This window comes from Cuculus canorus, chromosome 14 (genome assembly GCF_017976375.1).
Source record: "Cuculus canorus isolate bCucCan1 chromosome 14, bCucCan1.pri, whole genome shotgun sequence".
NCBI lineage: Eukaryota > Metazoa > Chordata > Aves > Cuculiformes > Cuculidae > Cuculus > Cuculus canorus.
This window is the reverse complement of record NC_071414.1, coordinates 4,092,097-4,114,455: the sequence shown is the minus strand read 5'-3', so window position 1 is coordinate 4,114,455 and position 22,359 is coordinate 4,092,097. Positions and strand designations below refer to the sequence as shown.

The window sequence follows — 22,359 nt, the reverse complement described above, 5'->3', positions numbered from 1 at the left end:
GCCACTGCCCTATGGAAACGGGTGTGTTTTCATGTCCTCTCTCACTTCAAGTGTCAAGTCAAAAAGGGTTCGGCAAAAAAGCGCAATTATTTCTTAGGTGCTAAACCTCAGCAAAAGGTATTGGAGGTTAAATAGAGGAGTGCAAACTTGCTGCTGATTGGCCTTCCAGGATTTCCTCTGATATCAGTAACCTTTCTCGAAGAGGGCAGACTGCAGAGATGGATGTTGCACAGCCTTTCCTTTCCAGAGCTGACTCCCCAACTCCGACAGCAGTGACTGCAACTTGAAGGCCTGCTGCAGCCAGGGGACAGAGCGGGAGTTCCGATAGTTCCGATGAGCTCCAGAAACTTGTATTTTTGGCCAGTAGTTATGGTAAAGCAACTCTGACTAATGAAAATTAAAATGTGATACACTACACACTCTGATAGAAAGGACTGTGCAATGTTAACAAATGCTAACAAATATTAGTGAATACCATGTGTATGACGGTTATTGTGATCCACTCGCTAACAGCCATGGAGGACCTCTGCAGATGGGCTTAGGAATATCAAATATTGATCTGAATCTTTCATTATTCCCTCTGGCTTTGGCACTTTATGTCTATTATCTACTCTTAACTTTATTTAGCCTATTTTTGCAACTTTTAAAGACATGTGGTTGGGTTTGCCAAGCGTGACCAATTCCTCTTCTACCTTTTAAGGAATGTATTGGACTGCAATATATTACTTTAATTCAGAGAGATTATTGCTAGTACAGTTTTTGAATTACATGTACAAGGCTAATGGATCATTTCAGATAAGTGTACATTGTAAATGGAATAGTAGTGCTGGTGGTCTTCTAGGCAAAAGCAGAGCTGTGTTACTACTCTCTTAAGAGAACAGAGCAAGTTTTCACTTGATTTTAGCCCTGAAGGCTCCAGTAAGATACCGGGGAAGCTTACAGCAAGTAAAGCAAAAAAAATAAACACAACTCTGGGAACAGGAGTTTTTCAGAAAGAATGAATTTATCCTTGAAATAATTATTTTGATAGACTCCCAGTGGCCTACTGAAGATGTGTTTAAGTTTGCATTCATGCAGCTGAATGGGGTAGATATCCATCAGCCCTGGTTAAACACGTCATCTGTAGTTGTCGTTCCAGGTGCCAAAGCCCATCAACTTTAACGTAGTTGATTATTAAGGAGCTTTTGATGTGTTCATGCTTCTCCTGGGATAAGCAATGAAATGCCCATAACATTTAACATAGTAGCTTGACATTTAAATGTCAGTTAAAAGCCTTTTCTTGGGATGACACCATTTTCAGAGGGACGCGTGTTTCATTATTGGGATGGCCTCACAAATAACTAGATAATGCGGCTGTGATTTCAGGTCCTTGCCACGGTTTTGTTCTACAAAGAGAGAATTCAAAATTAATTATTCCCAGGACCTACCTAATTTATAGAGTTGTTAACGACTGGCGCGGCAGCTGCTGTGTGCGCAGGCAGGTGGGGACAGGCACGGGGAAGGTTGGACTGTCTGTGTTGGGGAACCACAACGCTCTTATTTAATATTGCCAGGAATACTTGTGAAAATGACATTTATTTTCCAAACACTTTGTTTGCTACCGAGGAAAAATCTGCTTGGATAGAATAAAGGATCACAGTAGTTTGTGCTATGGCCGTTGGATAAACTTCCTTAGTGACCAAAGACCATAAATGTCCTATATGTTGGTGGCTCTGTTTTAGCTTTAGAAGGTTGCTTCTGAGGCAAAGGTGGGGCAGAAGAGAAATGGTAGAGGAGAGGCACAGACCAGAGGTGCTCTGAACTTTTTATGCTTGAGCACCCTTTGCCCCTGTGCTTTCTCTTCAGGCAGTTCCACCTGAGCGGCTCGGAGCAGTTCCCTTGCATAATATTCCTTATAGCTCTTTCTCTTATTGTACAATAAAATGACTCCATCCTCACTGCAAAGGAATGGCAAGAAAGCCAAGAGCAGAATTTGCCCGTCTTGTTTTCCATTCAGCAATGTTCTCTTTAATTTTTAATGATTACAAATTACCCTATTCATGAGGCTTTGGAATAATCAATAATGCATGCACATTTGGTGGGGGACAAGTGATGTCATCTGTCTTTTTCAAGCCTGAGATTATAATGTTAGATGTGGCACTGACAGTTTGAAATCTTTTATAAATGAATTAAATTGCTTTGTAACATCTAAAAAGAATAGGCTGTACTCGATCAAAACTGTTCCTTTCTGAGGTAATAAATAAAGTAACAATAAAACGGCTAAACCTCATTGTTTGAGGTTTGGGAATGCATTTACGAAGAAAAAACTGCACGCAGATGTGAATTCCTGTTTTTAGCAGTTGTTTTATCTCAGGAGGTCCTTGGATTCCCTGTCTATAGGAGAGCAGCTGGGTTGTGTTGAGAAGAAGCCTGATAGAAAATGGAAACCAGAGCAGACAAACCAAGTTCTGTTGTACGCTGAGGGTTACAGTCAGTTGCTCAGAGATTATTCCTTACGGGGGTACCTCAAGAAGCAAAGTTCACTGTGAATGACTTCATATGAAAAGTACATTTCTAAATGTCTTTGCTTTCTTCTTACTGAAAAGATTCTCAGAAAATAGAATAGACTGTTCTGCAGCGCTTTGGTCGGTCTGTCTGTAAATGCCCCCTAGCACAACACCAGGGATTCTCCTCACCCTCATTCAAAAATACCTCTAAAAAAAGCCCCAATTTACTTGTGTCTTCCCAGGGAAAATATCGTCTGTTCTTGTTTGAAAATGTCTTAGTGAAGAAATCTGTGCCAGGTCAACAGCACCTGCTGGCAAGTTAGAGGTGTCGGTGCTGCGGCGACCGAGGAGATGCCCCATTCATTTTTTCAGCACAAGCGCATTGCACTGTACTCCCCGGTTATGGACTCTCACAAAGAAATTCCAAACAAATCAAAGTAATATGGAAATAAGCATGATCGATCTGAGACCACAACCATTGGAGATTTCCAAATGTGTACCTTGCCTTATTGATACCGTTATTCTGTCTTTTTTATTACCTCCTTTGTGTGTTAGCACGGCAAGGATGTGACGGCAAAATATGGAACAGTTGGGTTCTTTTCAAGCTATGCCAGTTAGTAACTTTCCTCTGTTTACCATGGAACCTCTGATTTATTAGTTTAGTGGTTTTTTTTTCCTTGTAGAAGGCAAAGGGGATCTCTCCTATTGTTTGGAAATGTCCTCTTGTATAACGCAGTATAACTCACTATTAACCCAGGCCCTACTGAATAGAACTGCTCTGAGATATAAGCCACTATCATGGGATGAGGGGGAAGGAAAGGAAGGCAGTGAGCGTTTCGAGTGTTTGAACTCAGTTCTGGAAAGTAAGAGCTTGATTTTTTTCTTTTTCTCTTTTTCTTTTCTTTTCTTTTTTTTTTTTAATTTATTTATTGTTTATTTCACCTGTGCAGTCATTTTTAATACTGTCGCAGTTGCTGAATGTGATCAGTATTCACCCCCTTCTGTGACCGTGCAAGGTTTGCAAGCTTTTCTTTTCCCATATTATATTTTGCATAAGCATTATTAATGTGTAATTATTCATTCTGGTGCCATCTATGCTAAACAGAAATGCAAATCGCTATCCTAAAGGCAATCCAAAGGAACACGGAGTACCGTATAGTTTTTAATCATCATCTTGTTACTTGTGCCATTAGCAGCAATAATTAGCACCATTAGAACAACTGTTAATTTGACAGTATCTGCTGCTGTGAGGGAAAGGGTCAGGATATGATATTTAGAAATACAGGAATTGACTGCAGGGAAAGGAGAGCAATGAGGTTTTAGCATCTGAATTAATTTTGTGCTGGGGTGAAATTGAGACTTTGTATGATTCTGTAAAATGGTTAGAATTGTAAAATGCAGAACAGGCTTGTGGGCAGAGCAAGCAGCTGCACCGTGGAAAATGGGTCTGAATCTGGTTCTGCTCGATTTGTCCTGCTGTCTCCGGGATCCTGGCTCAGGGCCCGGGCCAGCCATTCCGTGAGCGGTACTTTAAAGGTGTCATTCAGGAGCAGACCTAGTGATGTCGATCCATGCATTAATCCAGATGTATTCCAGGACACAGGTGTAAAACAAGGATCAAGAAAGCGCTTTGCTGCAAATACCTCGCAGTATTAACAGTTCAGAGCTATGCACACAACTCACACCTCTGAGCCACCGCTGAATTAACCTTCGTTCTGAGCCTGTTCCTCCTCATCAAATAGCTTCTTTTTCACTTTCCTATCCTGAAGCCTAAGGTTTGATCTGTTCTGCTGAATTTAGCTTAAAAGCAGTCAAAATACCAGGTGCTTCAGAAGCAGATGCTGTCAAAAGCAAGACTTCTGACTCTCTGCCTTCTGGCTGTACTCATCTCTTGCAGACAGGTCTGTATTAAACTCTTTCCAGTTCCCCTCTAACACATAGGTGGATTTTTAATGGCCCTCTTCTTTGTTAGGTGATTTTATTCCTGCTTCCCCATGCTGCTCAATAATAACTTGCAAAGGCGAGGGTTAGCTGCATCAACTCATTCTGCATAACTAATCTTACACAAATTGGGAATGTAGAAGTTCGGAGCTGTGACTGGGCTAGGCAGGCAGGCAGGCAGGCACGCTCTGCGTTCCTGGGAGGAGAGAGGCAGCTCCACAACTCCATCCCACCTCCCTTGAGCACCTGTTTTAGCAAGAGGTGAATCATTTGCTTTTCCACTCCTTTCAGCAGAGAGAGCCTGGATGATTCACAGACGCTAGCAAAGTGCTTAAATGTTAGATGTCCTGATTAAGTTTAACCAGGCGTTGGTGTCAGGGTATCACTGGGTGATCCCCACCGGGTCTGACCCTCTGCCACGCGTAGTATGAGATGGTGGTTCTGCACCACAACGTATGCTGCGAGCCCTGGGTTATAACAGCCTCATGCCTAAATCTGGTACTGATCCAGGTAAGCAAAAGCAAAGCAGCTGAGACAAAATCCCTTTCTAGTCCCAAGGAAGGCTTACGAGTGCCTACTGGATTGCATAGGGTGAGTAAAAAGACTTGGGTGTTGCTGGAACATGGGATTATTGTTTCTTCCCTTCAGCATCATCTTGTAAATTCCTCTTCAGGGGGAAGCAGAAACCTTGTTGTTTGTTTTATTGCCTATTAAATATATCAATAAAAGGAATTTGAGATTGTGTTTGCCACATAGGCACTGTGAGGCCCCATTTCAACAATGCATTTAAAAATAGAATCATAGAATAGCTGGGGTTGGAAGGGACCTTAAAGAGCATCTAGTTCCAACCCCCCTGCGAAACATGTCTCACGCATTTGGGAGGTCTGGAATGTGTCTCTGTGCTTTGCTGAGCAGGGGCAGTCCGAGATGGAGTTGCAGGGCTGGTGCAGCATCGCGATGGGGCAGGTTGTGTTGGCACCCTTGGGTGCCTTGCTGCTGTTACAGAGTGAGCTGGCTGTGAAAGGCTGTCTCCAGTCCCAGGTTGTTTTCATCACGACATATGTCTTAAACTTGCTGAAAGCCCAGGAATCTCCCAGGTGCATCTGTTCTTACTGCTTATGTCCCTTTAGGTATTGGTATATACTGCTAAAACAGCCTTCTTTTAGTATGATTTCTACACTAGTGCTTCTCATTAGAATAATTCTTTTCTGTTACAAATATAGTTAAGGTAACTGCTCCGTTTACAGCCCACACTTATCTTAAAGATTTTAGTTAAGAGCTCTGAAGAAGCATTTTAACATCCAAAGAAACATGATTATTCATCAGTGCTGCTGCTGGGAAGTGCCCAGTCCCTCTTGAGGCAGGACTTGTAGCAGGCTCCTTGGTTCATGGAGAAGGTCTGTCTTCCTAATATTTAGTTTAGGTCTTGGGAAGAACTGTTTCGCTGTGAGAATGGTGAGGCCCTGGCCCAGGCTGCCCAGAGCAGTGGTGGCTGCCCCATCCCTGGAGGTGTTCAAGACCAGGTTGGATGGGGCTTGGAGCCCCTGATCCAGTGGGAGGTGGGACTGGAGGGGATGGAACTGGATGGGCTTCAAGGTCCCTTCCAACCCAAACCATTCCATGACTCAAAACTTAGTCTGGTGGCATGACCTTATCCAGCCCCCAAACACATCTGAACTGATGAATTCTTACTACCAAACAGATTTTCATTCCCGGTTATGTAGTGAAGGAAATGCAACCAAAGATTTATGGAAACAAATGTAATTGCCTTGGCCAGGCTATTGCCATTGCACAGAGAACAGAGGTGGCATCTGAAATCTGGCACTGCCAGCTCCGCAGAGTAGAACTGGGGGCAGCAGCAACTACAAAACAAACTGCAATTTCTACCAATAAATAAATATACCAAGACTTAAGGTTTTTGCCACCTTCCTCCCTGCACTTACTGACCAGAACAGATGCTTTGACAAATCCCTAGCACACTACAGCAAGACAGGCAGGAACCAACACCTGTAAGGCAAGCTGGCAAATATGTATTATTGAATTATTATTGACTCTGTAGATCTCTGGTGTATGAGAAGTGACTCAGCTGCCACCCACTCAAACCACGGTCCCAGCCCCTTCCACTGCCCCTGATTACCCACCAGCAGGTATAGGCATGCTCATTAACAGTCTTTCTGACCCAGTGGTGTTTTGCAAAGTGGTCTTGAGTATTTACTGCACAGAGTGGTTTGAACTTTTTGCCAGCAGCCGTGAAGAGAACCAGCATTTCATTCCCTACACCTTGCCTTCAAGCTTCATTTTCCTCCCGTTTCCTTGCAACAAATCAATGTCACCACCTTTCCCACATCTAGCATTCTATCCCTCCCACCCCTTGCTTGCTGGTGCAAGGTGCAATGAAAAAAACACCTGGCTATTACAGCACCATGGCAGGGGTTGGAACTGGATGGGTTTTAAGGTCCCTTCCCACCCAAACCATTCTATGATTCTATAATAAGGTCTCCAGGCCAAGTGCCTCAGCTTCTTCCCAGGCTTGAAATAAAACTTCATCACAGATGAACTAGCTGTGCAGCTCAATAAGTAAATTGATGTTTGCCATGGAAGGTTACACACTCTGTGCTTATCTACTTCATGTTCGTCATTACCTTTCCTCCTTTTGGCTTTGGAATAGCTGTCATTCTGCTTGATTAGCTCCCAGCTGATGGAAAAGGCAGCAAACTGCTGCTAATGGAAACACAGCGGTCTGTCTGGAAGGGGGTTGTTGGAAGAGAGTTAAAATATAACAAATGTATTTAGGAAATGATTTACATTTAATTGTAAAGATGGTTCCTGTGCAGCTGTGCAAAGAGCCTCACCAAGGTGTTATTGAATAACAGAACTTTCGGGGAGCTGGCTGACTATTTTCCATGCAAGCAATTTACTTAAGAGGAGATGCGGTTCCCAGAAAATAAAATAATTTCCCAGAAGTTCATTTTTATTATGAAAAATAAAAATGACATCTTTTATTGCAGTCATTTTGACTTAAATATTAACACTTCTGCCAAAACTGCCTGAGGTATTTTACATTGTGTTGGTATTAGCTGGAGCTCCCTTATTGCTGTGTGTTGTCCCACGGAACCATAGCTCAAGACTCCCAGTGCTTGGCTGTTTGAAGACTGACATGTTCCTTGGCTGTGAGTTGCTTTCTGGCCAGTGTCTGCTACTTGTCGTAGTGAAGGACCCGTGGGGAGTTGGGACCTGTGGGAGTGCAGAACCCGCGGCCCCTGGAAGTTTTGGCACCGTCTCCAACAGCATTCGTGTGCTGAGTGAGCATGGCCAGGAGGGTGCATGTGGGAAACCAGCAGGTTCAGGCTCAAAGGTAGACTAATTAGATATTTAAACTTTTCCAGTGGGTCAGGTTACTAGCATTTTCTTTTGCTCAAAGCAGTACCTTTGGAGGATGTGCTCACTACGCCACAAAATCTGTTGCGCCAGATTAACAGCATCATTTCACGAGGAAGCAGGCTTGGGAAGGGATGTCTTTTTTGGAGGAAGGGGGGCTGAAAACTGCGTGAAAGCAATCTGCAGTCCCTCAGGATAATTAAGTGAATTCATTTCAGCTTGTAAAAAAAAATATTGAATTTCAATTCCCAAGAAGTTTTCCTTATTTTATCCCAGCCTCTGTGCTCTGTTTGCCTCTGCACTGCAACTTGGGATTTGCTGTCTGTAATCTCTCTGTCAAATCCGTCGCGTCGATTTATACCTGTGCTGCTCCCATCCAGTTTATCTCCCTTGCGACAAAGGAGGCAGTTCTCGTCTGTGTTGTGACTTTTTAATTATTGGAATTTATCTTGGAACTGTGACTGTTGTACAGAATGTGCTCGCTGCCTCTCTGAAGGAAAAGTGTGGTAGGTCGGCAGCCGCGCACTGCTCCGGGAGGAGCACACCTCCCTCTCCCTGCCCTGGGAACCTGGATAGCACACAGAGCACAATTAGTGGTTTTATGACTGCCTGTGAAACTCTTCCATTAAATTAGTAGAGGTTAAGAAGGCAAACATGAAGAAGAAAGCATTTTTCTTATCATGGTAGATCAAGTTATTGTTTCCAATTCCATAATGTTCTAGATGCTATTTCAATGACAATGCTTTAATCTCTGTGGCAGGCTAAATGCACCCGATAGACTACACATGTCATCTCCAGCTTGTGTACATAAAATAATTTTACTGTTGCCATCAATAATTCTCCCTGTTTCCACTAAAAGCTCTTCAGCATTATTCACTAGAATGGAATTACAGTCCCAGATGCAGCACAAGTTGCTGTGAATGGGAGCAGATGTGGCACGTGGGAGCTGAGCTCCTGCTCTGCTTCCACAGGGATGAGCGAATCACTGCAGTGATGTTCTCTGAGGAGCTGGGTCCCGTTTGCAGGGGGCAGAGTGTGCTGAAGTGAGGTTTATCCTCTATCGCTTCCAGTCCTAAAGAAGTCAGACTTTTGTGGAATCAGCTGAGCTGGCAGTAGAGATGGAGAAGGTTCAGCTCAGGGAAGATGCGTTCAGTAATTCTCAAAAAGGCTCTGAACGCTTCAAAATGCTTCCGTGTGGCTCAGACTACTCTTCCATTGGTTAGTTTCCTAACTGAAGAGCACTGAACAACTGGTGAGGTTCCTGAGTTAAAAGGATCCCTCTTCTTGCGTTTCATTTGGGAAACGGAGAGATTTAGTCAAGTCTGAAAATGCACTTGGTAAAATCATAGAAAAACATACCTGGAAGGGGAGAGCCCTGCCCCCAGGCCTGGGTGTGAGGCTACCCAGCTGTGACTGTACGCAGTTAAATCCCTTCATGAACATACCAGCAACTGTCTTTTTGGAAGGGTGTAAAGATTTAAGAGTTCAAATCTCCCAGACAGGCTTTGGGAATTGGAACCCTATTACCCTTATGCCTTTAGAACTCTATGTACCTTATGGCTTTAGAAAATCAGACATGATCAGCCCTGTAAAATGCCCTGTCTTTGCTTCAGCTTCTCCAGGACCAGGGAAGCACCCAGTGCAAGGCACTCAATGGGGCTTAGGAGTGCGTGGGATTTCTTTACCCCATGAGGTTCAGCAGCGGTGCAGGTGCTGCCTTCTTCAGAGCAGCAAGGACTCCTTCTGCCCGGTGCTGCAGAGCAAGGGACAGCAGTGGGATGCACTGAATTTGTGCTTTCGTTTATATGTTGCCATGAAAGAGGGTTGGGCTTGTTCAGCCTGGAGAAGAGAAAGCTCCGAGGAGACCTTAGAGCAGCTTCCAGTACTGAAAGGAGCTCCAGGAAAGCTGGGGATCAGGCTTGATCAGGGATTGGTGGGGTAGGATGAGGAGGAATGGTTTACAGCTGAAAGAGGGGAGATTTAGAGGAGATATTATGAAGAAATTCTTTACTGCAAGGGTGGTGAGGCACCCTTTCTATTGCTTAGAAAAGTCATGGATGCCCCATCCCTGGAGGTGTTCAAGGCCAGGTTGGATGGGGCTCTGAGCAACCTGATCCAGTGGAAGGAGTCCCTGCCCATTGCAGGGGAGTTGGAGCTGGATGATCTTTAAGGTCCCTTCCAATCCAAACCATTTAATGATTCTACGATTCTAAATTGGCATGCCAAGGTCTGCAGGAGGCACTTTATTTTATAAGAGAAAATTTAAAGGTTTAAGAAGAACAAGCCTGAAAGCTCCCAACATCGCTGGGGCTAGGACGCAGCCTGTGCATCTCTGTGGTCATCCCTTGTGCAAGTGCCTGCGTTGGGTATGTCATGATATGGACCGTGAGTGCTGACTGAACGCAATACCCTGGTTTACTCAGGCACAGGTCCACTGCACTTCTGTGAGCTACATCCTTATAAACTGGGCTAAAACCGGTGACATAACAGGCAGGAAAGCACGATGTTTTTTTTTTCTAGCCTTCATTTTGCATTGGTATTGTTCTGATTTCTTCTCTTTTATTTTTTTGAAGAGGGCTATAAATCATACCTTAGGCTCCGCTGTTTCTGAAAGCTTTGACAAAGGAAAAAGAAACACCTTCAGAAAGTGGAGACCTAAATTAAAACCACAAAGCAAATGGAGAGGGAAGGAAGCAGGATAAAAAGAGAAACGTATACCAGCCAATTACTGGAAAGCCTCTGTTTTTGAAAAAGGACAGCGATGAAAGAAAAAGTGTTTGACATTGCTTGATTCACTGCTATTCCCGTTTGCTAATTAGCATGTGGTAATGGGGCAATGTTCCTCATAACTTACCGACACCTTTCCTTTCCTAATTTCTGTAAGGCTGTCTTGTCTAAATGAATCTGTTGAATTGAAGAGCTCTGTACCTCCCCATTATGTCTGTAGAACCTTATTAGGCCTTCTAGCCATGATAATCACTTCACAGGTGATAATATCATGTAGGTTTGGATCTGTTGCTATTCCCCAATGTAAGGCAATGATCATTTTCTGTGCGTAAGGAAATTTGCTCTCCATTTCATTGATGCTGGATCATTTCTTTCTATGGGTAATAAGAGCTTTAGCATGGCCCATTTCTTTCCAAACAGCTTGACTTATTACAAGGGTGCTGTAGCAGCCATGAACTCTATTGTTCATCGAAATGAAGTGGGAACAAACAGGATAACATCTTCCTTAGGACTTCCAGCACCACGTTTTTTCCCTCCACGGGCACATGCTTCCTACCTGATTTTTTTCCCTTCCTCCTGCTGGTGGGGCTGGCTATGCATCAAGGTGGAAATGCCTTTATTAGTGGACTCCTAGGACAAGCCCTTGCTTTGGAAAGTTCAACAACACTCTACTTATTGTTTCTGCAAAAGGAATATTTCCAATATTGTGTGATTTTAGCTCCTGCCATTGCATCATTAATTTCTAACACAGCTTCCCACATGGCTGGGCGCTGGTGGGAGGGTGGATGCAGGTGTCTGTGCTCCCTGGCCACTCCCACCACAGCTGGACCATGATTGTCCAGGGAAACCTGATTCAGGCACCTGGAGAAGCCGAGGCTTTGCTAAGCGCTTCGGGAGGCTGACGCTGGCAGGCTCAGCAGGAGAATATTGCGATGTAAGATGGTGTTCCTCCAGGGGGGATGTAAATATAGAACAGATTTTTTTGTGATGAATGAACCTAAACATACCAAACCCTGCAGATGATGAGTGAATCAGCGTGTCGTTTGGTGAGTGTGCACATGAACCGAAAGCGTGAGGTGGGGCAAACATTGTGTGTTGATGTATGGGGTCCAACTCTCTGCGTCTCTTTTTCTCATCATTGTGCCATGGTCTGAGCAGAATCCAGGTTTCCTGTTGCCTGGATACACTCAGTCAAATGTTGAATCTGATGAGGGAAACCCATGTATTTGTATACCACAATGACAGTCATAGCTCCTCTCCTGTGTTTGTCACCCTTCCAGGTTTGTTTTTTTTACAGGAAAAACTAGGGCGAATTCCCTGCTTCCCACCTCGAAGTTTTGTATTTGAAGTGAAAGTTTTTGCTCTGGAGTTTGGCATCCACTGAGGAAGGGGGCAGGCGGCACGGGACATGGTCCCAGTCCCAGTAGGCACCTGCGCGCCTTATCCTCCCACCAGATCCCAACCTTCCTGACTTCCACAGTTTCTACCACATTTTAAAGAAACAATGTGGCAGGGAAATGCATTTTTAATGTGTTTACTCTCCTGTATTCTGTACATCACAAACCCCTTTAAAAATTGAACGCAGTAATACGAAAATGAGAGGAAGTTTCCAAAATACAAAGCGCTCACCAGTGTTTCCTATCACAGATTTAATATTTCTTTGAGGCATTTCAGTTCCTGCGAAGTAAAATGTTACCATCCCTTCCCTGCCTGCCTTTATTCCTTTCCAAGAATGAGCCTATAATTCAGTTATTGAATAATAACTGTCACATTTCCTGAGAGCACAAAACTTATTTATGGCTTTGCCCCTGGGCAGGAGGAAGCGAGGAGCTGCTGACAAAGACTCAGATAGCTATTTATGTCAAATTTCATTTTAGGGAAGGAGCATCTTGACTTGCTTTTGTGATCTCCAAAGTGGCGCAGGCAGCATGGGGTGCTTTCATAAGGTGCAGATCGTGCCCACTGGAACACTGGCTCCAACCCACTCCTGCCTTTGCCAAGACAAACCAATTAGCTGGGGCTCCCACTGGGCTCCTGCACTCAGATTTAAGGTCCTGAACCTTATTAATGAGGGGAATTGTAGTTAGCTGGTGAGCAGAGTTTGTGCTGGAATCGTTTGGATGGAAGATGTCTTCGTATCTCCATCAGACAGGTGGAGATTTGTGCATGGCACCCTCTGCTTTATGTGCAGAATAATTGGGATACGTATCCATTCTCTTGTATTCAGAGGCTTACCCTAAGCACCGAAGACCTAAAGTGAGCTTTAAAGTTTCAACCATCAATTGCAAAACAGGGACGAGACGCAAGTGTTTTACCACCAATGGAAGCATCTTCAAGAATTAATCTGGCAGGATCTCAGACTCTTCCCATCTTTACGTAAGTTTCCTGGATAAACTTGGGTATTTGAGGATGTGTTTCCCATTGAAAGTATTTGGAAATGGCTCAAAGCCTTGATCTGCCCTGCTGCTTAATATTTTGCTGGTCTAAGGTGAGAGTCTGGCGCTGTGTAAAACTGAGCTCCCTGTCAAGAATGAGAGAGAGAGCACAAAAGGTATGAATCACTTCTAGAGGAGGTTTTAAGAGGCTCCTCTTTAGCACAAAGCCTGTAGGGTGACTCAGAGACCTAATGGGGTTTGTCTCGAGCTGGGGAGATGAGAAAGTTTTGCATCTTGATCTTCCTGCCAGCGGCGGGGGGCTGGGTTGTCCCCTGTGCAGGGCTTGGGAGCCTTCAGGCTGCTCTCACAGCTGGGGCAGTTGGCCTGAGGCTGCTCTCTCAGCTCGGTGCTCCGGAGACTCTGGTGGTGAAGTCCGGTGAATTAATTGTATATCCACCCTGTGCCAAAAATCAGAGTTATCATAAAGATCCAATCTACTTTATAGAGCTTTACAATAACTTTCTTGGTATGTTGCTATTAAAGTCTGCACATGTCCTCCTTCAGGGATGCCATAAATAAGCATAATAATAACTAGAAATTTCCCAAGTGAAAAGCCAGGACAAGAGTTCTGCAGCATGTGCCAAGGACCACAGTAAGATTAAAACATTCCAGGAAAAAGAGCTCTCACCAGTAGGAGCTGTGTTGTGCTTCTGTGATGGAAACCTCTCTCTTACGGTGGAGATGTGAGCAATAAGCCGATTACTTTTAAATACTTTTCCTCTTTTTAATAGGAGTATTTTTCCTTTCTCCTTAAGCTTCAGTTTTGTTGGCAATAGAGGCAGACACCTGTAGTGTTTCTGAATTTGGAGAATTCACCCTCTTTCAAAAGAACTTTACTAAGGAATCTGGTCCCATTCCCATGACTAGAATTGTTTTGGGAAATGTCTCCTTAACTTAAGAAGAATTTTTGTGACATTGAAAACTCAGTATTCCCAGAGTGCTTGGAGAAGTTTTTGGAAATCTCCAGTGCAATTTAATTCTCTGATTGCGTACCGTGTCAAGGCCATTCTGTTGAGGTACAGCCATCCAATGTATTTTACTGTTTGAGAAGACAATAACTAACTAAAGCAGCAGTATCAGTATTAACTTAAAACAAATGTGTAACCACTGTTAAAACTACTCTGCAGCTGTGCCAGAATATTCTGAGGAAAGCAAAACACGAGAAGAGAAAGCTCTCTTTAAAAATCGAGCTGTTAGGGTTTGGTTCGCTTGGTGATGCGCTTTACCACATTCAGAGCTGCGACGCATCCTCCTTATGCTGTGGTAGAAGGGCTGGAGTTACTCTGTTCAGTCTGTTCTCCAAGATCTGTGTGGTGAACACCATGGAGGAATCATCCTTCAGCTGCAACAGAGCTGCTTCCCTCCATCAGTCTCTTCTTGTGTTAGTGGAGAATTATACAAGAAGAGAGTTTAACGGGTTACGTGTAACAGTGCAGTTCCAAGTGCCACATTCAGAGGTTGGACCCCTTTCCTAGAGGCTAAAGGTGGCTTGGGCATGTTCCCTCATTAGGGCTTGGGATGGCAGCAAAGTGCTGCAGTGCAAATAAGGATAGATTTGGACTCTGGGTGTGAGATTGCTGTGCTTATCCCATGATGCTTGTACTGATAATTTTTGTAGCTGACCCCACTGTTCTTCAGCAAAGCCATCTGCTCAAAATAGAAGGAAGGATGGAGCAGTAAGCCTTATGTAGACCTGTGCACACAGTAGAACAGATCTGAGCTATAAAGATGCAAACAAATAGCTAAGAGGTTTGGTGGCTGGTTGTGTTGCGGGGTTGTTGGTCTGCACCTGGCCAAGCCCACCATGCAGCAAATGGGGATGGCTGGGACATCAGGGGTCAGCACTGCCTGAAGGAAGCAGGTGGAGAGGTCAGCACTGCTCACTTGCATCCGAGATCAGAAAGGCTGTAAGGGCTGGTTCACGCTTACACAGCAGCTCATTTTGAGAGCAGTCAAAAAAATCGTCAGCGAGATCCTTGTGTTTGGTGACTTCTCTTGACTGGCTTTGGAGCTTCCCAGGTACGTTTCCAATGGGAAATACAAAGTAAAATATAGTACTTGAAGTGTGCAGGTCTTTAATTGTGCTTTGCTTATGCTGGGAAGAAAGAGGAGGAGGAGAACTATCACTCTGCATTATGTTCTTCCTTTGGCAAATAGAAAAATTGTTATTTCTCATAAAAAATAGAGGGTGATACTCTGAGATGGTACGGTGTGTGAATGTCTACACTATTCATCATCTTTCTGGCTGAAAGGTGTGTGCAGAGAAGTAAAGGAAAGAGAGCTAGAAATGCCTTGCCTTGAGATCGGTCTCCCCATACTGAAGTCAGGTGACTTTGACCCTGCTGTGGGTACCTAGTAGTTGTTCACCAGAAAGAAAATTATATTCTCTCTTACACTGGTCTTTTGTGACCATACCACATCAAATTCTTATTTCTGACTTACTTAAGGATCTCAAACCCTGCATTATTTCTGTTGGAGATAATGCCCCTGACCGGTCTTACTCAGCTTGAGATCTGTGTGGTGGGATCTCAGGCATGACCTGACGTTGGGCATATGCTCAGGATGGGCATTGCTGAGCCTCTGCCACCTGCAAAATGAGCTGGAGACATTATAGCAACAGACTTCTTTGTAAATTGTCATTGTTCTTGCTAAAAGCGGCTTAATTCATGAGTGCACTATTTGTGAATCTGCATGTAGCAATTGATGTAGTTCTTTAAATGCCCCTGGCATTAGGTGGTAGATTCTCCTGCATAACTCCAGTGCTCATTCTAAGCACAGTTTTTGTTTTAGTGAACAATTGCACATAATTTCCCAAAGTCCCCTGAAACTGCATCCTGTATGTCTCAAACTGAGGCTCACGTGATCCAAATGTACAACTCTATATTGCTGTAACAACATTGCATCCAATGTGAGACGTTAGGCATGGCAAAAGAAACACAGAAATCCCTATGAACTGATTTGGAGGTACCCCAGTGAGACGTTAACTTGATTAGGCATTTCTGGGAACTGGGAAAAGAAGCTGGACAAGAATGTGCAGTGTATCTCTTGGGTTGGCCTTTCAGTGCTCCCACAGGTGTTGAATGTTGTATTCAACCAGCTCCCCAAAAAGCGATCTAATAACAAAGACATTTAAACAACAGCATAGCAGCAATAAATGCAATTATCAGTAAACAGAGTTACACAGAAGGGGTGGAGATGACTCCTGCTATCATTTCTGGGGAATACAAATGAGATGCCTGTGGAGCGCTGTGGGAGCAGGGTGTAAAAACAGAAGCTTTGCTGCACGCAGGAGCTGCCGCAGCTCACAGAGAGGCCCTGGGCAGCCTCAGCACCTTGGCTCTGCTCTGACCACCAGCTCCTCCGGGTCTCAGCAGTCATAAGCCTGTCTCTGTTCCTGCCTCCTAAACAGTGTCCAGGAAATGGGTGGCCTTGGCTATGGTGGGGGACAGTGTAAGGGTTTGTGATATCCTGGATGCGACCTGGCTATCAAAGTTCAAGAATTAGAGTTGAACTCTTATAAATATCAATATTGCACCTGAGCCTGTTTATCTTGCTGCTTGGAGTAGACCTTGTACTTGAACAGGGCAAAGGAGGTGGCACCAGCATCTTGTGATAGTGAGTGCCAAGAGCTACTTGTGCATTGTAGCACTCACTTTCACCAGGTTTCGATTTAGGGCTGTTAGTTTAGTCCTGGCTACTAGCCCTGGGAATGAGTGGAGTTGGGTAAAAGCCCTGAGCTTGGGGAAGGAAAGGTTTGCAGCTTCTGTGTAGGCTTGGCAAGAGCAGCTGAGCTGGAAGCACGCACCCTGCCAGGTGAGTAGGGAGAGACTTGGACACAGCCATTGCATGGGCATGGGATGACCTCGCTGAGGCTACAGTGTCCCAAGGGACAGTAGGAATGGTTTAGTAGGGTAGGCACAGTGGTGTTGGACTGGATGATCTTGGGGGTCTTTTCCAACCTTAATGTCAATATTTGTGGGAATGCTGTACTGGGAGTGTGGCTGGTACTGCCAGTATCAGCAGGCTATGTAGCCAAGTAAGGAATCCAGCATAGCAAGTGCTTGTTGTATAGAAAGAGACTTTGCACGCAGAGCTGTGGCCTCCTGGTGTAGCTGCAGGCCAGCTCGGCGCTTTGGGCAGAACGTGGGTGACATGGCTCTGCTTGCTGCCCTTTCTGCAAGCAGAGAGAAGCCTGGATGGAAGGGCTGGCACGTTTGTGCAAACATGGTTGCACTGGTTGCAAATCCCTGCAGCATCTTCTGCTATCTTGGCTGAAGAAAGACAGAGGCCCTGGAGGAGGCATGGGCCATGCTTCTCATCTCCATGAGTGGTCCATCATGTTACCTTTGAGAAAAGGGAAACAGAAGTTACTTTGTCCTCTCTAGAAGCTTGTGTGCATAATAAACCAGGCTGCTCAGCTTACTAACCGCACTAGTTCTGGTAGTCTAAATACTTAGTGGAAAATGCTCTTTTAAAAAAAATGTACAGACAATTATTACATCTCTTTAGAATGATTTTACTTTAAAATTAAGGTTAACAAACAACAATAAAAGTGAAGGTAACATGCAAGACTTGGCACTATGACAAACTGCCTTGGCTTCAAAGGATAATCTTTCAAATTCAGCGGTGTAATATCCAAAGGACTCGGGGTTACACACAACAGAATTAGTTTCTCTCATCCCCAAAGACAAATGGGACATTTGTGAGCAAATGCAGAAAAGCTGCTTCCTCCTGCCTCTTTGCTGGGGCTGGCGGATTGACTGTATTAGACAGCAGTGCAATTCAGATGAAAGATTTTCTGACATTTTAAATATCTATAAGTTTAATGTAACAGGTAAAGACTGTCTCACAGGGGTATTATATCTATGGAGTCACAGTTTTACGAGGTGATTATAACGCAAGCAATTGACTGCCATGCGGAGTATGTGCTAAATGATATCTTGAATGATAATGATGGTTCACTTGGCAGCCTGACAGGTCTCTGATCCATTTATAACTGCACAGAAACTGGAGTGTAAGAGCTGCTGCCAGATGGCACTGGCAATGCATGGGATAACGTGGCAGCACTGGCCTCTGTGCAGCAAACCCCGCCTGTGCAGTCGCCGGCTGGTGGAGGGGCTGCAACCACCGAATTCCAGTGGTTGGGCTCCAAGGGGTTGTGGTGGCTGGGGCTGAAGCGGGGCTGTCCTGGCGCTGTGGGGCTGGCTGGCTGTGATGCCTGCCAGGAAGCCAAACAGCATGGTTTGAACACTGAAAAACATATCTGATGAGCCTTCTTAATAGTTGTCACGTTGTCACTTCTCCTGCTCCAAAATCACATTGGACATGAGAACATTCAAACTAATGAATTGCAAAAATCCTTTTATTCTTTGACAAGTATCTCTTCATCATTGGGTTAATCATAGGTGGGTTTACTTTCATTTGTCACAAACAATTGATTTGGACCGATTTTTCAGTAAGCAGACAAATGTAAACTTTGAGCCATCTTGTTGCCCTGAATAAGAAAACAACGGCTTTTGGAGCAAAAGTTTTTCTGTGTTAATCTCTGTTTGTTGAGGAGGCAGCTGGAATTTCACACGGTGTGTTTAGCAAGCAGTGCTCGGCATTGCCTTGGAGATGATAATTAGGCCTGTTCCTCTTGCGCGACGCAGCGCCTGCTGTCATGGCAGTTATTCTCTTTAATTATTTTCACGCCTTTCTGTGGATGGTAAGACCTTGTTTTCTTGATTACTGCCAGACAGAACTCTTTTGGCACAGGGTTGTGAATTTGGAAGGTGTCTCCAAAAGCAGTGGGCAGCCTGGATGGAGGAAGCTTTCTCCATAGGCAATGGCCACACAGAACCTCTCACCCTCAGCGTGGCTTTGGGGACACGAAGTGGAAGCACTGCAAGGTTTTAAGGAGATAGACTCGTATCTCAGTATCTCCAGGCCTGATTGTAAAGTGCCAGTGCGTGGGATGCCATCAATTTTCACCCGTCCTGCTGTCGCTGCGGGCTTTGGGCTGGTGGGTTATTCATGCAATGAGCCTCACCCCACTATGACAGCAGACATTCTATGGGGAGCGCTGGCTCAGGGCTGGCTTCCTTCTTCTTCTCCCATGTTGCTGTGTAGGAGAAGGTGGTCTGGGTTCAACCTTGCTGGGAGATCAGCCCAGTTGACAGCCTTGTCCCCAGCAGCAGCTCAGCTATCAGTAGGAGCTGCGATGGGAGGGCTGGGAGGGTGTCTGGGGCCATGTGGTGGAGGTCAGTGCTGGAGCAGAGTGGGGAAGACACTGGTGCAGGGCTTCAGGATCGGGGACGAGAGCACAGCAGCTAAAGTCTGACTGAGGAAAAAAAACGCACGCTATGCAGTTGCCATAGTGGCTTGGGTTTTATCCAGGAGAGCAACAGAGGAGACCTCTCTGAGCCTTGCAAACAGATACACAGTCACCCAGTGCCCGGAACTGGTCGTGCCATGCCATGCCCTTTGCTGATGAATAATCATCTGCACAGGAAAAGGCCTTGAATGCCACCCAGAAGAGATGAGAGGGGTTCATTAGCACCAGCTACTAGTGCGATTGATTCTACTCTCCAAGAGGATCCCCTCCTGTCACAGGGGATCCGTGAGCTCTGCTCTGCCACTTACAGGTTAATGCTCCAGTGTGGCCAACCCAGCCTCCTCACTTCTCCTGTAATCAGAGACTTTGTGGAAAACAATGCCCTGATGCAGATAAAAGCCTGATGAATTACAGCTCCTCAAGTCTTGAGTGCAATGAAATGTTATGCAAAGAAAAAGAGCAAGAGACAATTTCAGAGCCTTTTATGGTGATTCATCTGGGAAATTATCTGGGAGCAGATAATTTAATGCTAATGGCTTTTTTTTTTGTCCAGTGTCATTGTGAGATGAGTTTCCAGCATCCTTTCTCCATGCAAAATGGGATGGGTATTTGCTTTGAAATTTGTCAGCTATGCAGCCAGTGAGATGAGTGAATAATGAGGAACCAAGACCAGGAAATATTGGGAAGGAGGATTATGGTATCTCCCAAGGATTGAAGTTTTTACTGACTCTATTCAGTACAGGGCAAAATCATAGTGCAGGGACTAAGTTCTCAATTGGTGCAAAGTGGCTTAACTGCAGCGAATATAAGGAATTGCACCTGGCGGGAGTTCTAGACCACAGAAAAGGCAATGTGTGGAGAAGAACAAGCGGGAGAGTGCATGGAACTACAGAGGCAGAGGATGGGCAAGAGCGACGGAATGCTTTTTGTCCATTAGTTTACTGAAAATGCTGGAATTGTCAAGTTGTCAATGTTTCATTTGCAAACCTTTATAATAAAAGCGGTGTAGCAGAGGTAGATGTTTTGTTAGTGCGCAGTGGCAGTAAACTCTCCCCCAGCAAACCCCATTACCTAAGTTAGTGCAGAGAGCACTTGGCAGGGCATGGGAGAGCCTGGTTCGGACCTCCTCTCCATGACACTGTGCTGCAGAAGCACACCCTGCTGCAGGAGCACACTGTGCTGCAGGAGCATGCCCTCACCGCTGGCTCTCTGTGGTTTGCTCCCTCTCATTTCCCCTCTGGACTCATCCACCCTGCAAGAACAGCCTGCATGACCAGACAGGCCGACTGACCTGACCTCCTCACTAATTTATTTCCAGTTTTACATATTTCTTAATATACCTACAGATCCTTTACCATTTGCTTCATGTTCTCCTAGGTGTGAAAACCTCTTGATGGAGAGCTTTGAAGTTTTGTATCTCCGTGCATAATTTTGACATAATATTTTGTCCTTAAAGAACCTTTGAGACTTTTTTCACTTATCCTTAGTCTCTTGTGGTACGAAGGAAAAATAAACATGATCATTTCATAGCAAAAAAGTAAATTATTTGATAATGAAATTCTGGGAAATACTTTTTTTTTTTTTAAACTAACAATGTTTAAACATTAGCTAGGTGACGAGGGAAATGGGAAAATACATAAAAGCTGTTGTTTAATCAAGTCTCTACTGCCTGACCAGTCTTCAGAACAGCAGGAATCCATTTCAAGCTAAAGCCTTCCTGCTTCTTTTATGGCTCTGACTGTCAAAACTGTGAATAAAATTTAAAATTACAGATGTGAAAGCGTGCAAAATAATTGCTTTCAGGGTAAAAAGCTGGGAACAGATTTGGTGCTGATCCTGGGATTTTTCTGGGGATTGTTTTGTAAACCTCACTATTACCTAATATCCAGGTTTTCTGCTAATTTGGATGGCCTCCTAGACTTTGGCCTGAAAGGTGCTTTAAAAGTAATAGTATCTTATGAATGTTTAAACAAGGACGTGGAATTTAAATGTTGCTCAAAGAGTGTCTTGGGCCTCTCATACAATGCTGATATACAGCAGGGGATGAAAGAAATGGTCTCTCGCATTGCTGTGTCACAGAGTCCCGGGAGAGCCTGAAGTCACAGGGAGCATATGTGACAAAGCTTTAGATTTCCTTACATTCTGTTTTCCTATCAAACATCTCCAGCGCAGCTGTCAGTGGGCTTTTTGTTGGTTTTGTGCTCTGGGGGCACATTTCCATCTTTCCCCCCGGCATAAGTCCTGTGGGAAGGGCTCCCATCATCGGTCCCACTGCCTGGGCAGATGCTCTGCCTGTGGGTGTTGTCCAGTCTCTCAAATCTTTAAAACCATAAAGCTCAGCATCCAGAGACATGGGGCCTGCAGGAAACCTGGAGAGGGGATCTTTATCAGAGTGCACGGATAGGATGAGGGGGAACAGTTTTAAACTGAAAGAGGGGAGATTGAGGTGAGATCTTAGGAAGAAATTTGTTCTTGTGAGGGTGGGGAGGCCCTGGCCCAGGCTGCCCAGAGCAGTGGTGGCTGCCCCATCCCTGGAGGGGTTCAAGGCCAGGTTGGATGGGGCTTGGAGCAACCTGATCCAGTGGGAGGTGTCCCTGCCCATGGCAGGGCAGTGAAAGTGGATGGGCTTTAAGGTCCCTTCCAACCCAAACCATTCTATGACATAAAGTGCAAGAATAACAAACCACAAATGTTGCAGATACAAGAGTTAAACTGAATGGTACTGCTGTATCCCATACAGTTTTGGGACAGTCCCAAATGAGAAAAAAGACAGGCTCCATAGCTGATCCAGATTGCTGGTGCGTGTCCATCCATAGAGTCTCACTGTACCTCACCTTGGTGTGATGCAGCTGGTGACTGGTTTTCAGGTCAATGACATTCCATGCAGTGTGCCTTAAGACACTCAGAAGTTGTCTAAAGCATTATATGTGGCCAAAGTTTTTGCTTTGGCATTTCCTCAGCATAGGAAACAGATAAACACCTACACTTGCATGAACATATTGGTCTTTTGAGGGTTATCTCCAGCTTGTGTTGTAAGCAATAGTGTGTTAATTAAATCTGGTGAAATTAAGAAGTT

At 44.7% G+C, this 22,359-nt stretch overlaps 1 protein-coding gene across 5 annotated transcripts in view; it reads left to right on the top strand.

The window, feature by feature from the left end:
* Positions 1-22,359, top strand: part of KCNIP1 (potassium voltage-gated channel interacting protein 1) — a 406,302-nt gene that overhangs the window by 195,955 nt on the left and 187,988 nt on the right. The window contains exon 1 of one of the 5 annotated variants that reach the window (XM_054079819.1): positions 12,727-12,908. The exons of the other annotated variants lie outside the window; for them this stretch is intronic. The gene's annotated coding sequence lies outside the window, so the exon portion shown is untranslated. Of the gene's footprint in view, positions 1-12,726; positions 12,909-22,359 lie in introns of those variants that run through there. 5 annotated transcript variants of the gene reach the window in all.